General features: G+C 35.4%; 1 protein-coding gene across 3 annotated transcripts in view; it reads right to left on the bottom strand.

Annotated features, from left to right (window-relative positions):
• TRPV2 (transient receptor potential cation channel subfamily V member 2) overlaps positions 1 to 16,643 on the bottom strand; it is a 1,022,245-nt gene that overhangs the window by 438,730 nt on the left and 566,872 nt on the right. The gene's annotated exons all lie outside the window — the stretch shown is intronic.

Genomic DNA, 16,643 nt, shown 5'->3' with positions numbered 1-16,643 from the left:
TTTTGGGATGTACCTTACCAGACACCTGCAGCAACTGGAAAGACCCCAAAAGTACCTCACCAAGAGGATCAAAGGGCTCAAACAGATGCCATATGCTGCCCGGTTAAAGAAACTCCAGCTGTACTCAGTGGCATACCGCCTGTTCAGAGGCGATCTGTGCCTGACGATAAAGCCATGTCCAACCCGAATTAATGGACATGCTGCACCTCAGAAAATCCAAATCCCATTGAGCTACGCGCTCAAGAGACTTGAACCTCAGCACTGAAATAAATAGGACATGCTGGAGGGACAGATTCATAACCCAGAGGCTCCCTTCACTCTGGAATAAAATCCCAGTCCAGGTTAGGCAGAGTCCCTCATTGACTCTCTTCAAGAGGAATCTTGATGAGTGGATAGGAGATCGTAGGTTTACCCCGGGTATCACTTCTGTGTCACTGTTAGACAGAGGCACAGTATACTAACCTCAAAAAAGGGCATAGCAAAATAAATTTAAAATGGGTGGCGAAAGCCAAACACATTCTGGCTAGGCTTATAAATGCCCTAGGGCAGATAGCCTAGTATGAACCTATGAACCTATGAACCTAAGAGCACTAGGTCTTGTGCAGTATCCTTTGCAGTGGTTTGGGAGGTGTGCTTGCTCAGACATTTTGGGCATATGGGGATAGCTGATTCTAGGGGTATTTGGGGTTGCTGGGAAGTGCTAGAGAGTCATCAGATTTCCTTTGTGGAAATATCTGTGAGAATGGAAGGTGTGTTGAGTGGTTCACTGGCAAAGTGGCCACTGAATGAAACAAGCTGGTAAAATGGAACAGGCAAATATTGGTTTGGATATTTTAAGAACAGCCTGGAAACACACCACATGAATTAGTGAATGGTATTCTGGCAAAAATGGATGGGCATTGTTGTCTGTGCTTGAAGTACTGATGTGTGTGTATGTAAGGATGGAAATATAACAAATAAAAAACTAGAAGGGTCTCATAATTTAAAGTCTATGGGCTGTATAAACATGCTTAGAAGGAGCTAATGATAAGAATAAACATTACAGCTTGTGGTCTCTCAAATAACTAAGCAACAGCCAGCAAAAAAAAAAAAACAGCCATCAAAAAAAAACACAAATACAATAGTTATGTAATGTATGATTTTAGTAAATCTAGACATAAAGTATATAATCATCATATAAGATGAAGCAGTCTGCTGAATTTAGATGTTAAAGACAGGATTTAATAATGTGTACTTGTGTATAATGACACTACTGTCATAACTTGTCATAAATGACATACACTACATTGAACATCAAGGGGAAGCATGATGATTTTCTTATAGAAGTAAATATGCATAACAAGTCATGTAATTGCTTTAACTTGAATTGTAGTTTTTGTAACCCATCTTGACCATACATAATACTTAAGTGGTTACCAAGGTAATTAATGTTTTATACATGACATCAAACTCACAAAGTTGTTCAAGAGAAACAATAGAAGCCTGAACTTGAAATGTCACAGAATGTAATAATCACATTCTGAATAAACAGTATTAAATTGACAATAATCACTCAGTTTAACCTTTGCTGATTATACAAAATAGAATGTTGTCATTTAAATCTAAAAACTTTCAGTATATGCCATAAAACAAACATTTATGAATATGGAAAGGAAACTTGTAATCATTAATCACAATAAGTGAATTAATTGTTTTTAACATATAATTTCACTCATTTTATAATAAGAAATCACAGATATGAAAATCTTTATGTGTAGGAAATGGGGGGAAGAGGGATGCACTGATAATTAAAATGCACTAACTTTCAAAATGTTCACATAAAACAAACTTGATGCTTTAAGTAAGTTAGCAGCAAACAAAGAGATTACTTAAATGCTGGCAAACAATGAAATATAACTTCTGATATAGCCAGTAAAACACACTGTATTATAAGCATTAGGTATAAATATTATTACCATCTATTTATATTAAGTAATAAGTTTTGAAAGACATCATCAATAAGGGTGAATATGTTAAATAACTGTTTGCTATAATCTTTTGCTGAGGTTTTTTATATGACACATCCTACTTTACTATGATTGAATTGCTTGTCATCTATCTTTCATGTAAATATTAATTGCTTATACAATAAGTAGACATTTATATTGTATTAGAATTCTGTCTAATCTACAATAGTACTATATCTGTTCAAAATAATATAAATATTGCTTCTTCCTATTACAAATATTCTCCATGTGATAATTCAATTTATGGAGCTGAGATGTTTTGGATTGTCAAAGTATGAGTGACTTAGGTTTATCCATCAGATTAGGAATGATTTTCATTCCATGGCTAGTGCGGATTTTAATTTTGTTAACATTTATTCATTTAAATTTGTCATTTCACAAAAACATTTTTAGTATGCCTGACCAAAACATTACTTTATTGGTAAACACTCAAAGTATAAAACTTATAAATTCCTTTAAAAGCTCAAACATATACTTTATAGTTATCAAAGGAAAATGCTTAATAGTCACAATAAAACAAAAAATACACAGTCTAACTAACCTAATCCACTTATAAGACAAAGACAAAAGGAGTAACAATTTTATGGAAAACAAATGTGATTAACCCAGAAATCATTTATAAGTATGAAGATAATGAAGGCCTTATGGCATTAGTAATAATTAAATATAATAACAAAATATGGACCCTAGACTATCTATACTGGTTCCCATGCATTGGAACAGGAATTGTTAAAAAACAATAATTATAAAGGCAACTCAATATTAGGAGGATATTTTAATTGTATATTTGATATTTCTGAAACTACAAATAAAAGACTGCTGTGTACATCTGCTGTATCAAAAGCTTTAAACAAGTGGGTAGAATCATTTCATCTTGCAGATACTTTCAAATTTAAAGAAGATAAATCTTTGTTGTTTTCCCATCAAGATCACAGATTTGGTACCCAAACTAGAATAGATAAAATATTTGCTGCCCATGACTTACACTCTAAAATCATTAATTTCTCAATCACTCCCTGCCCCTTTTCAGACCACAATTCATTGATACTAAAACTTCAAAATGGGTACAAACCATTAATCTTTAACTCCAGAATTCCAGCATATATAACTAAAATTAAAGAGTTCAAACCCTGGTTATTATTTGAATTACAGTTCTTCTTAGATATTAATTACATCACAGAGATAAATAAAATAATTATATGGGACTCATTAAAAGCTTACATATATGGTAAAACCCTAGCTTGGTATAAAAAAAATCAAATAATGGGATTCTGAATTATTAGATCTACAATCCAAACTTTTGTCAGTAAAAGCTGAAAAAATCTAAATCATTTGGAGATAAAAAAGAAAGTAGAAGTATTAAACAATAAATACAGTGAAATTCTAACACATAAAAGTAGTTGTGCTTTAGAAAAACAAAAAAATTAATACCTTGGCCACTTCTCCCAAATATCTAGATAATTTATCCACAAGAATCAAAATACAATCAAACGCTAATAACATTAAAAGTATCTTCCATGAAAGAAAGGGAAAAATGTCTTGAATATAGGTGACATTCATGATGCCTAAAGAAATCACTATATGGAACATTTCCAAAAAGAAAATATAAATATTGATCAATTAAATCTAAATGAAAAATGTTCTAATATAAAAAAACCCAGAAAAATTAAAACTAGATCTGCAAGTTCCCATATCCAACAAAGAAATTACAGATACAATAAAAGGGGGTAAAAATATTAAAGCTCCAGGTATAGATGGCATAATTATGGAAATACATAAACTTTTTCCTTTAAAGATACTATCCCTCATCCATAAAACTCTATTAGAAATTCAGTCACAAGCTTTAATACCACCCTCTTGGAGATATTCTTTAATCACACCAATCCTAAAGGAAAACAAATCCCCAAACCTCTGTACCTCATATAGACCTATATTATTATTACATGATGACTATAATATATTTATGACAATATTAACTACCAGAATGAAAATACCACTATCCAAAACAATAAATAATGGTCAAACTGGATTTATATATCATAGGTGCACGCATGACAATATTAAAAGGATAATTTCTCTTACAGATTATGTTAATAAAGAAAATAAAAAAAACACTCATAATTGGCTTAGATATAGAGAAATCCTTTGATTCCCTAGATTGGGACTATTTATTCAAAATCCTAATGATATTTGAATTTCCTGCATCCTTTGTTCATCTCCTAAAGAATATATGTAGAAATAATTTAGCGTATGTCAAGTTAGGTCCTTTTACCTCTGAATCTATACATATAACAAAAGGCACTAAACAAGGATGTCCCATGTTACCAATTCTATTCGCCCTGGCTACTGAAATATTGGCAGATTCAATTCATAACAATATAAAAATCAAAGGAATAGATGTTTATGAACAATACAATTCTAAAGTAATGCTGTTTGCTGATGACATATGACTAACATTATCTAATACAAAAGAGACATTAGAAGAATTAGATATATTAATTGACAAATTTCACATGACTTCAGGACTCCATTCCAATAAATCAAAATCAATTTTTTTATTTTTAAATAAAAAAAGAACTGCAGACTAAGGGGGATCACATCACAGGGAAAAAATAATCTACTTTAAAATATCTAAGAATTGAGTTATGCAAGGATAATAATGAATTAGTCTCAAAAAATTGCAATAATATCAATAGAATTAAAATCTCTGTGGAAAAATGGAACAAAATAATATTAATATTTGAAGATGGACTACAGTTAATAAAAATGGTTTTGCTGCCCAAGATCCTATATATAGCCTTGGCAATACAACTGTTACCAGAAAGGAATATACTTAAAGAAATAAATTCATGCCTAATAAAATTTTTGTGGTTTCCCAAAAGAAACAGAATAGCTTTAATACATCATATCAGACCATGGAAACAGGGAGGATTAAACTTTCCTGATATAGAAACATATATAAAAGCATCAATATCTAAAGCAATTTCAGATTGGATAAACCCAAATTACTCTTCAAACTGGAAAGAATTAATAACTGTAATATCAATAAATAAATTTGAGTTGCAAAAAAAAATTCAAATAACAAATAAAAACAATTTGCCATGGCACATATTATGTATTAGTATGCAATATAACATAACTAAACCCACTAAAACTCACACAATTAATTATTACATTGACTCATTTAGGAAAATGATTAATGCTGGGACTCCATCTCATCCATGCTGCATCCTGGCAACAAAGAAAACCCCTGCCCAGACCCTGACCTCTCCAACCTTGAAACAGCCAGCCAGTTCAACTCATTCTTCATAGACTGTATAGCTAAACTATCAGCCTCCTTCCCACCCCCTCCTCCACCACCACCCCCTCCTACCCCAACCACCCTAATCATCAACCTTCCTCCACATCCTTCTGCCTCAAGCCCATCCCCAGAAGCACTATAAAAAGTCTCCTCAAACTCAAACTCTGTTGCAATGCACTTGACAACATTCCTCCTACTTTCCTCAAACAATCTGCAGACAGCATTGCCTATCCCATCTCTATTCTTATAAATAGATGAATACAAGAATCATACTTCCTTTCTATCTGGTGCCATGCTTACATCACCCCCATCTACAAAGGTGGCAAAAATACTGACACCACCATTGCCTATTGCCATCCTTTCCCCTCTTTCTAAAATATTAGACAAAACAATACAAGCACAACTCATGGCACACCTAATGCTAAACAATCTCCTCTCCCCTACCTAACATGGCTTCCACCCTGGCCACTGCACCATGACTGCCCTTCTTTCCTTTCTTGAAACCATAAACTTCGAACGTGACTCAGGCAAGTTCATATCCATACTATTCCTATATCTGTCAAAAGCCTTTGACACCATCTCACACACCCTACTTATATCCCAACTCTCCACCCTACACCTCTCTTCCACCACCACCATTGCCTGGTTTTCCAGCTACTTGTCCAACCACCAACAAGCTGTCCAATGGAAAACTTCAACCTCCCCCTTCCTTCCCACACCCACAGGTGTCCCACAAGGTTCTGTTCTTGGCCCTCTTCTCTTCAACCTATTCATTAACAACTTTCACCAATCCATCCCAGACTCATATATCATCCAATATGCAGATGACTCAACAATCATCTGCTTAGCCTTCTCCCCCTCCAAACTCCTAGAAAAATCCAACTAGCCTTCTCCAAAACAGAAACCTAGATGCAGTCTAACCATCTGGCATGAAATGCAAACAAAACCAAACTAATTTTTTTTTCCCCTACCAAAACCTCCATTGACAAATTCACATTCAGCATACAGAGCCAAAACAACACCCTCCTTGACATTGTTCCCAGCACCAAGCTTCTTGGCATCATTATTGATGAACTAAAATTTGACACCCACATCCACTTTGCAATCCACTTTTGCAATTCAAGAAAATCCACCAAAAGTTAGGTCTTCTCTACCGGCACAACTGCTTCCTAAGCCCCTTTACCCATCAAACTCTTGCATCCACCTTCATACTCCCCTCCCTTATGTATGATGCCCCTCTTTTCACCAATCTCTATTTTGGCCTTCAGTCCAAACTTGAATCCTGCTACCATAAGATCTGCAAATTTGCAACCAATTCAAAAAACTCATCCCACCACTGCCACTCCCTTCTCACCCTCAACTGGGTTGAACTACCCAACTACCTCAGTTACCTACAACTCACCATTGCCCACAAGCTCATCTTTAAACCTGCCAACTGCCCAGCTCTCGCTACTTCCTTAATATCTTACATTCTCAACTGCTCACTCAGATCCAAAAAACAAATCTCCTTCAGGTCCACAAACCTGCATGACCTCCTGGCCATCTACTGCTGTCCCACTCCTTAGTTAAACAGTGGAACTCTCTCCCCACACACCTATGTAACCTACCTAACCATACACATTTCAAATGTCAGCTATCCTCTCATCTTTCTTCCAAATGGGAATGCCCTTGCCATGCTCCAACTTAAACCCCTCACCCCTCATTCTACCTTGCACTGACTCATCCAACTACCTCTACTATTACTTCATCCCACCCAAAACAATCCCTCCCCTACTAAAAACTAATTTTCTCGATAATATCTATTGTAATATACTCTCCAATCTCAAATATACTATTACCCTCTCCATGCATAATATTTTCCTAACCTACTAATTGCTAGTAGCTATATATCTTGAAATGTTAAACCTACAAATGAGTTTATAACAAAAATATTCACTTTATGTAAATGTTGAAATTTCTGTATTGAATTATGTTTTTTCATTTTTGTAACATTGTGACAAGCCAATTGCAAATATCATGGAGCTTATCTGTAAATGTTTAATTAACTGTATAAACTATGTCCTTTTGTAACATGTGAAATGTAACTTGAAATTATTGTGGAGCTTTTCTCCCCAGGCCTCCACTGAAAATGGGCACTTCTTGGCCCAGTGGACTTCCCTGGTCATCAAACTTAAATAAATAAATAAATAATGCAAATATAGATTTAAAAATCTGGTTTGATCTTATAACACAATTTATAGTCACAAAGAACTTTCCACATAAAATATATAGAGAAATTATTAATTCCTGAGAACAGAAAGGATTTGTTTGTTGGCTTCAATGTATTAAAGAACTAAAAGTTTTAGATATGCAAGAAATAAAAACAACATACAAAATTCCACAACAGGACTGGCTAACTTTACAGAGTATTCTGTCATATTCACAAGATTTAAGTAGAATAATTAACAATTCTTCATTTAAAGAAATACCTAAATTTACGAAATACATATATGAAATCATATATAATGGCTTTGACATGGGAAACAGTATTTCAAAATTTTACAAAATATTGATAAACTATAAAACAAACCCAAAAACTCATATTGAAATATATAACAAAAGGACACTCAATACAGTTAACTGAAGATATTAAAACAAATATCTTATTATTGATAAAATATACACAATACTGGAAAGTTTTTAATTGGAAATGCTTGCACAGAGCATTCTTAACCCTAGACAGAATCAGTAAAATTAGTTATTCCATAAAAGGAATATGTTGGAGATGTGAGCAAGTACACAATGCAGATTGGAACCCCATTTTCTTTGAGTGTGTTAAAATTAAACCATTTTGGAATGGTATTAATAATTTTCTACAAGCTTCATTTAATTAATCATTTTATTTAACTAAATCTCTTCTATTATTAAATGTGAATGAAGGTCCTTATTTGAATAGGTCAAACATGTATCTAGTATGGACTATACTTGCAATTTCAAGGAAGTGTATAACAAGAAGATGGAATACAGACACAATATCAACTTTGTAAGACTTCTACAGCCTACTGAAGACCATAGCATTATTGGAAATTAAAATTAAAGAAATAAGAATTTTATCCAAAGCCATTTATCAACAACCCTTGGGGAAAAGTCTTATTGTTAATTGACACTATGCAATAATTGATCCGACACTCTGATAATGGATTGGACATACTTATAAATTAACTGTATACATTAAGATATGTTATAGTGTCAGGCTAATGTAAATAGTGTACATAGTTATTTAAAATGTTATATATAAATACCATGGAATTCATTTAAATGTATTTGAAAAATAAAAAACAAAACATTTTGAATTAATATTCCTTGAGAGGTCAGAATAGCATTGCACTTCATAGATCTTAATTCTCTATGGCTGGGTGTGAAAAACCTTTGTTAAATTAACCCAGCATCTTGAAATACAATGCTAAATTATATACATTTAATTAACAACTGCCTTTATTTAAAAAAATAAACTAAAATCACACATTAAAGAATTCAAATGCAATTGCTTAAGGGATGTAGGACAGGAATTTTCTGAACTTCTATACACAAACATTTCTCTTTGGATTCTTGCACACTTGTAATGGGATTAAAGATTTGACATATATACATTATATCACAATAATGTTAACTAATTACATTTTGGTATACTTTCTACGGTTTGTTTTAAATTTTCCCTCTGACGATCGAAAATTGTGATAAGCAAATGTCGTTGTACTTTTGAATGTACATACATATCTATTTGGCTGTCAGTTCTGTTTTTAGTTGCCTTTTGGCCCCAATCAAGGCTGAAAAGGATCTTTGACCAGTTCACCATACTTTTCAATAAATGATAAATATATATATATGTGTGTGTATGGATCTACTTTAAAATAGTGAATTACCATAACGTTGACTTGCAGAACATCGAGATGAAAACCACAAAACTTTACATTAATGAACATTCACATCATCGTAAATTTTCACCATGTAAGTAAACACTTGGCCAACAGTATATAAAAAAACAAACCAAAGCAAAGAAAACCCACCCAATTGAGGGGATTCACCCCCCCATAACCCCCCAACTAAATATATCAACTCCAAGATTGCACTACAGTGGAGAAGAGGTCAAAGTTCACCATGTTGGCCAACTGCCTCTATTTGTGGTGAAACCTTATGATGATGTGAACGTTCATTACTGTAAAGTTTTATGGTTATCGCCTCAATGTTCTGCAAGTTGACATTATGTATTTTAAGACTATCATAAAGTTCAAGTGTGGTCCCTGGATGGCAAACAAATCACTTGTAGATCTCCAAACAACGAATCAAGAATCCAGAATTTGAACAAAAGAGTTTAATTCCAGTAAGCGCTTTCACCCTGAGGCTTCTTCAGACTTTTACAAAAACAACTGCTAAACAAGTTTAAAAAACCTCAGAGCTCTGTTGGTTGGTCGAGCTCAAACCAATCAATGTGCATTAATAAAATCATCATCACATGAATATTAAACATGTCAAAAAACTTTCACATAAACTGTGAATCAAATGCATCAAGTATATCATAGGGTGAAAATGCACAATGTTAAAAACACATAAACAAACATAGTTTAAATCAACAATAAAAGACATCATTAAAATCAACATTAAAAACTCCTACAGAGGTGAAAACATTCATATATAGTTCATAACATCCTCCCCATAGCAGCTAATCATGCATTAAAACTTATCAAAACAAGTACATACAACGATCAACCGTCCCATTCGTAACAAGGATATATACAGGCTGGCTAAACGCCAAGCAGGGACAAATAGATCAAACACGCGAGCACTGCAGCATGTGTTTAGAAACCTTAAAACATCAAGTCAACAACCTCAAATGCGTTGTTGCATAAACCAGCTCAACTGAGCTATTCAAAGAATCCATTCTAATCAAGGGCTTACCAGGTGGACATCAAATATGTCAGCCTACAGTCCATAGGATGTTAAAATATTACTAAAACAAAGGCATAGTGTAATATAGACTAGCAACAAACAGAACGCTTTAACTCTTAATGTATATCCACGTTATGCATCGTCACACAAAGACACTACATAACTGATGCCTTAACAGAAACCATCAATAGGTGGCAGTCAAGCCTAAAAATTAGGCTGTAAAGTAAATTCATATAGCATACAAACTCTTGAGATCCAAAATAAAAAACAATGCATGTTCTCACTACACATTGAATGAAATATCGTGGCTCATATAAATTCAAACAAAAAAACCACATACTCCAACATAGAACAGGCTGATATCTAAAAGATACATATCAATACAGCACAAATCAAATAGACATAATATATCAAGCAAGTATGCAGTAATATACTATACGAATATAGCAAAACATAGACCTGTAGGTCTCTAATAGGCAACTATTAACAGAATGTTGGAACAGAAGAATAAACATATCCTCCATAATATAAAAATAAGGAAAGAAAAAGAAAAGAAAGGGAAAGGGAGAAATAGGGAAAAAGGAAAGGAAGGACAAAAACCAACAAGGAAAAACAAATCATTATTTAGGTCTACAAGGTCTCCTCTTTTTCAAGATGGGTCTAATCTGGACCTTATCGTTCAATCCAGGTGCTCTATCGGCTCTGCACCTAATGATCCACTTGAGCTCATTCTCTAAGGTTAAATTCACCAAATCCCCTCCTCTTACATTGCTAGACAAAGTTTGGAGAACACAGAAAACAAACTTGTGCTCCATACCAAGTGTCAAGGCCATGAGTTCAAGCTATGCACTAGAACAGACTGTGGCAGCGTTAATGTGATATACTTGGCAAGGTGCACTGTATGTCCCTCCTTTTACATAGGAAAAACCAACAGGTCCTTTAGAGAACGGATCAGAGAACATATATATCATATTCGTGTTGGGTCCACTCAGAATGCTTTAGCCAAGCATATTCTGACACTTGGTATGGAGCACAAGTTTGTTTTCTGTGTTCTCCAAACTTTGTCTAGCAATGTAAGAGGAGGGGATTTGGTGAATTTAACCTTAGAGAATGAGCTCAAGTGGATCATTAGGTGCAGAGCCGATAGAGCACCTGGATTGAACGATAAGGTCCAGATTAGACCCATCTTGAAAAAGAGGAGACCTTGTAGACCTAAATAATGATTTGTTTTTCCTTGTTGGTTTTTGTCCTTTTCCTTCCACTTTTTTTTTCCTCCCACACCTTTTTCCCTCTTTTCCCCCTTTTCCCCTCCATTTTTCCACCTTTTTTCCCCTTCCCTCCCCCATTTCTCCCTTTCCTTCTTTTTCTTTCCTTATTTTTATATTATGGGGGATATGTTTATTCTTCTGTTCCAACATTCTGTTAATAGTTGCCTATTAGAGACCTACAGGTCTATGTTTTGCTATATTCGTATAGTATATTACTGCATACTTGCTTGATATATTATGTCTATTTGATTTGTGCTGTATTGATATGTATCTTTTAGATATCAGCCTGTTCTATGTTGGAGTATGTGGTTTTTTTGTTTGAATTTATATGAGCCACGATATTTCATTCAATGTGTAGTGAGAACATGCATTGTTTTTTTATTTTTGGATCTCAAGAGTTTGTATGCTATATGAATTTACTTTACAGCCTAATTTTTAGGCTTGACTGCCACCTATTGATGGTTTCTGTTAAGGCATCAGTTATGTAGTGTTCGTCGTACTCTTGTGACGACGATACGCAACGTGGATATACATTAAGAGTTAAGAAGCGTTCTGTTTGTTGCTAGTCTATATTACACTATGCCTTTGTTTTAGTAATATTTTTAACATCCTATGGACTGTAGGCGCTGACATATTTACGATGTCCACCTGGTAAGCGCCCTTGATTAGAATGGATTCTTTGAATAGCTCAGTTGAGCTGGTTTATGCAACAACGCATTTGAGGTTGTTGACTTGATGTTTTTAAGGTTTCTAAACACATGCTGCAGTGCTCGCGTGTTTGATCTATTTGTCCTACCTGCTTGGCGTTTCGCCAGCCTGTATATATCCTTGTTACGAATGGGACGGTTGATCGCCGTTGTATGTACTTGTTTTGATAAGTTTTTAATGCATGATTAGCTGCTATGGGGAGGGATGTTATGAACTATATATGAATGTTTTCACCTCTGTAGGAGTTTTTAATGTTGATTTTAATGATGTCTTTTATTGTTGATTTAAACTATGTTTGTTTATGTGTTTTTAACATTGTGCATTTTCACCCTATGATATACTTGATGCATTTGATTCACAGTTTATGTGAAAGTTTTTTGACATGTTTAATATTCATGTGATGATGATTTTATTAATGCACATTGATTGGTTTGAGCTCGACCAACCAACAGAGCTCTGAGGTTTTTTAAACTTGTTTAGCAGTTGTTTTTGTAAAAGTCTGAAGAAGCCTCAGGGTGAAAGCGCTTACTGGAATTAAACTCTTTTGTTCAAATTCTGGATTCTTGATTCGTTGTTTGGAGATCTACAAGTGATTTGTTTGCCATCCAGGGACCACACTTGAACTTTATGATAGTCTTGTTACTTACTTTTTTATCCTGTGTGAGTCCCATACTCCGTTTGCTGTGTGTGCTGCTTTTGTTGTTTGTTATTATGTATTTTAAAGTAGACCCTTGTGTATGCATATAAATATATATATATATATATATATATATATATATATATATATATACACACACACACACATATACATATCTACATATTATATATATATATATATATATATATATATATATATATATATAGATGTGTGTGTGTGTGTGTGTGTGTGTATGTGTAGATATATGTGTATACATACACACACACACACACACACACACACACACACACATATATATATATATATATATATATATATATATATATATATATATATATATATATATAAATAAATAAATCCAAGCACAACAAAACTAGAACCAAACAGGACTGTACTGCTAAGAAAATAAAGTATGAATACAACAACAAGCAACACTGAGACCACCGCCAGGGCAGGTTTGTTCCACTACTACTTCTCAACACAAAAGTTTGTTTGTTGCAACACCTACGGGTGTTTGCTTACGATTGTACTCCACATGTAAAAAGGCTCAGCAAGACACTCGGTTGAGCAACCATAAGATGAATATTTCAAATGTTTTGTCTTCCCAAGCACAACGTATATAATCAGCTCTACTTGAATATCGGCAAGTGTAGTTCACCTTCGTTACCATAGACGACAACTGCATTCATTAAAACCATCAAGTATTTATTCACATAGAACAATAACTTAAAAAAAAAAACAAAAATAAAAAACAAACAGAACAAAGGATAAGCGCTTTCGGGTCTCCTCAATGACCCTTCATCAGATCCATGTATACTGTGCAGTTAGTGCCTGTTTAAAAATTACTCTACCAATAGAGTGCTATATGACGGGTGATGTCACATCACACACATCTTCTCAAACCACACCTCTTGAGCATTATTCGAAGGAACTGGAAGATACTATTGTCAAGTGAAGAATGCAAAAAAGTGATTGGAGAGGTACCTAAATTTGTTTACAGGAATGCAAGTAATCTGAAAAATAGGTTATGCAAAGAAGACTATCTAGTACCACCTGTCAACTTTGATAGAAGAGGGACATTTCCATGTAGAAGATGTACTATGTGCAGGTATATATGCACAGAGAACAGCGTTGAGCATCCCATTACCAAAAAGAAATATACCTGTAGTTTCTATGCTGATTGTAACACAAAAAATATAGTATATTTGGCCACATGTTCATTGTGTGACCATTTCTATGTTGGAAAGACAGTAAGACAACTTAAGGAGAGACTATCCAAGCATATAAGTGACATCAGACTCAAAGATTATAAGAATCCTCTTGCCAAACATGTCAGGGACAACGAACAACATAATTTCAAGTTCAGAGTGCTTAGAATTGTTCTAACCTCGGAAAGGGGAGGTGACAACAACAACAGATTGGAGCAGGAAGAAATGTATTGGATTGGAAGACTACAAGCCCACAGAAGACTGGGACTAACACTACATTTCCCATGAAACCAGCACTCACGAGGCGTGGTTTGAGAAGATGTGTGTGATGTGACATCACCCGTCATCTAGCACTCTATTGGTAGAGAGTCATTTTTAAACAGGCACTAACTGCACAGTATACATGGATCTGATGAAGGGTCATTGAGGAGACCCAAAAGCGCTTATCCTTTGTTCTGTTTGTTTTTTATTTTTGTTTTTATTTTTAAGTTATTGTTCGATGTGAATAAATACTTGATGGTTTTAATGAATGCAGTTGTCTATGGTAACAAAGGTGAACTATACTTACCGATATTCAAGTAGAGCTGATTGTATACGTTGTGCTTGGGAAGACAATACATTTGAAATATTCATCTTATGATTGCTCAACCGAGTGTCTTGCTGAGCTTTTTTACATGTGGAGTACAATTGTCAGCAAACACCCGTAGGTGTTGCAACAAACAAACTTTTGTGTTGAGAAGTGGTAGTGGAACAAACCTGCCCTGGCCGTGGTCTCAGTGCTGCTTGTTGTTGTGGATATATATCCAACAGAGCTGAAATACTGGTATGTAATCAGTACCAAAAAGGAAGGAAAGATGCCAGCATCATTGGCAATGGCTAATGAGTTAGGTGTCTGGTAGAGTTAGCAGGAGGGGATGGGAAAAATGATGAAGCTTTGTCTGTTCACCTGTCTCTGGAGGGAGAGTGTGTGTGTGTGTGTGTGTGTGTGTGTGTGTGTGTGTGTGTGTGTGTGTGTGTGTGTGTGTGTGTGTGTGTGTGTTCATTACCAGAATCCCCAGTGTAGACTGAAGATCACACCAAAGGTGCTGTTATGAAGAAAAGAGTAGTCATACAAGGAGGCTTGGACATACTTCGTTGGAGGGGGGGGTCTATTGCATGTCCCCACTTTCAAATGCTATGGAAGTGTACTCATGGGGGGCATAGGGCTTTTGTTAAAATCCCAATTCCCTCAATCCAAACAGCAGTGCCAGATCTCCATGCCCCGGATAATTAGTGGGTCAAAGTGTCTTACCGTAGGGGAACAGACAGGCTCATAAAGTGGTCAGAAGGAGAGCTTGGTTATCAGCTGAGTGAGTGGTTGGGAAAAAACAAGCAGGAAAAAGAAACAGTTACCTGCATATCTCTGTTTCCCCATGCCACTCTCCCCATGACATCAGAACAGCTTTCTTTTAACTTTCCTCACAGGTGGTTGTTCTTTATGGTGTCTTCCATGTCACCTCCACATGTCCTAGGTTCATTCACAAGCCCAAATTACTACCTTCTCAACTATGTTAGGCATGTACTGTGGCTTAAGTTGACAGTATTATAGTTGTTCAACACAAACTCTCCAAGTGGAGTGATGGCATACAGCTATTCAAAACATTATCAGCACTGTCTGGGTGGTGAAATTTGTTTTTCCCCTTATTGGTGTTCATAGGTTGATAGGTAGGTACTAGGCTATTGGCCCAAGGGCCTAAGTAAGCCTAGTCAACAAGGTTCCCTGGCTTATGCCACCCAAGAAAGTTAATTTCCTGTGCCCCTGTCATGTAGAGCCACAGAAGTGATCCCTGGGTGTATTTCCTATTTCACATCCACTCATCAACATTTTTCTTGAAGAGTGCTAATGAGGAACTTTGCTTGACATAGATGGTTAGCTTGTTCCAGTGTATAGGAAGTCTCTGGGACAGGAATCTATCCCTCCAGCATGTTCTGTTTATTGTGGTGACAAGTTTTAGGTCCCTAGAGCATGTAGCTCGGAGGGATTGGGACTTCTTTAGGTGTAGCATGTCCAACAGCTCTGGCTTTAACATAGCTTTATATGTTAGGCAGAGATCTCCTCGGAGTAGGTGATATGCTACAGAGTAAAGCTGGAGTTTTTTGAGATGGGCAGTGTATGGCATCTGTTTGAGGCCAGTAATCCTCTTTGTGAGGTACTTCTGTAGCCTTTCCAGCTGCTGCAGATATCTTGTGAGGTACATTCCAAAAGGGGTGTTTTACTCTATAATGGGGCTAATGAGTGCCGAGTAGAGGGGAGCAATGACCTCTCTTTTCCTGGATGACAACCCTTTTGTGATGAAGTGTGCCACATAGAAGGATTTCCTGACTACTGTGGTGATGTGATTTTTCAAAGGAGAGACTACTGTCCACCTGTGTCCCTAGGTCTCTTATCACACATTTGGCATTAAGTAGACTGCTGTTTATGTGGTAGTTCATGGGTACAGTTTTTCCAAAGGGGATGACAATGCACCTTTTGGCATTGAGCTTGAGACCATGCCTCTGACACCAGGCATCTGTCTCAGTGAGGCCCTT

This window comes from Protopterus annectens, chromosome 13.part0 (genome assembly GCF_019279795.1).
Source record: "Protopterus annectens isolate FY-2018-M chromosome 13.part0, PAN1.0, whole genome shotgun sequence".
In the NCBI taxonomy this organism is placed as follows: Eukaryota; Metazoa; Chordata; order Ceratodontiformes; family Protopteridae; genus Protopterus; species Protopterus annectens.
The sequence above is the reverse complement of the archived record's forward strand: the minus strand, read 5'-3'. Positions and strand labels throughout refer to the sequence as shown.